We start from the raw sequence: 1,494 nt of genomic DNA on the forward strand, positions 1-1,494 counted from the left end.
TGCTTAATTCGATATCCACATGAACATGTGCTCATGTATGAACTAGTTATAAACAGTTTATAAAGCCTTTACAAAACATACCGTGATGTAACGTGTCACCAAAACAAGGCCTTCTACACAGTGTGTGTGTGTGTGTGTGTGTGTGTGTGTGTGTGTGTGTATGTGTGTGTGTGTGTGTGGTAGTGTATTGGGCAGGACTATATTGGGGTTATGTGGGTTGGTTCCGGTCCGTTTATAGAACAGGGACATGGTACCAGAACAACATGTCACATGACCAGGAAACCACATGTCACATGACCAGGAAACCACAAGTCACATGACCAGGAAACCACATGGATGGAGCTGGAAGAGATAAAGGGAGCATCGCTACTGAGAAACAGACAGAAACAGACAGTCAGAAAAGGACAGAAACAGACAGAAAACAGACAGACAGAAACAGACAGACAGAAACAGACAGATCGAACCAGACAGACACAGACAGAAACAGACAGACACAGACAGAAACAGACAGACACAGACAGAAACAGACAGACACAAACAGAAACAGACAGTCAGAAAAGGACAGAAACAGACAGAAAACAGACAGAAACAGACAGACACAGTCAGAAACAGACAGATCGAAACAGACAGACACAGACAGAAACAGACAGACAGAAACTGACAGAAACAGACAGATCGAAACAGACAGACACAGACAGAAACAGACAGACAGACAGAAACTGACAGACACAGACAGAAACAGACAGACACAGACAGAAACAGACAGAAACAGACAGAAACAAACAGACAGAAACAGACAGACACAGACAGAAGCAGACAGAAACAAACAGAAAACAGACAGAAACAGACAGACACAGACAGAAGCAGACAGAAACAAACAGAAACAAACAGAAAACAGACAGAAACAGACAGACAGAAACAGACAGACACAGACAGAAAAGAGTCAGAAAAAGACACACAGAAACAGAGAGACAGAAAAAGATAGAAATAGACAGAAACAGACAGACAGAAACAGACAGAAAACTAAAACAGTTTCCAGTGTTGATGAGGGTGAATGATGTCCTCAGTCACTGCTGGCTGGCCTGTGTGTCCCTGGGGGAGGCTGGTGGAGGTAGACATCGGAGGACGGGCTCATTGTAATACATGGAATGGAATGAGGAAGTAGTTCATTAGAGTCCCGGAAGGCCTGTGTTTGACACCGTTTCTCATTCCGTTCCGTTCCTCCATCACGATGAGCCTCGTCCTCCGATATCTACCTCTGTCGGCCTCCCCTGGTGTGGCCCTGTGGTGTCCTTTGTCTCTGTAACAACATCTGCTGTGTGACGCTGTGGAGAACGTCTGACGGACGTCACTCTGGGAATGTCTCACTCTGCAGAGAACAACATCACCAGCCACATACAGGTGCTATGGTGGCTTCTCTCTCTCTCTCTCTCTCTCTCTCTCTCTCTCTCTCTCTCTCTGTCTCTCTCTCTCTCTGTCTCTCTCTCTCTGTCT

This window comes from Nansenia antarctica (assembly GCF_963989245.1).
Source record: "Nansenia antarctica genome assembly, chromosome: 3".
NCBI classification, from domain to species: Eukaryota; Metazoa; Chordata; class Actinopteri; order Argentiniformes; family Microstomatidae; genus Nansenia; species Nansenia antarctica.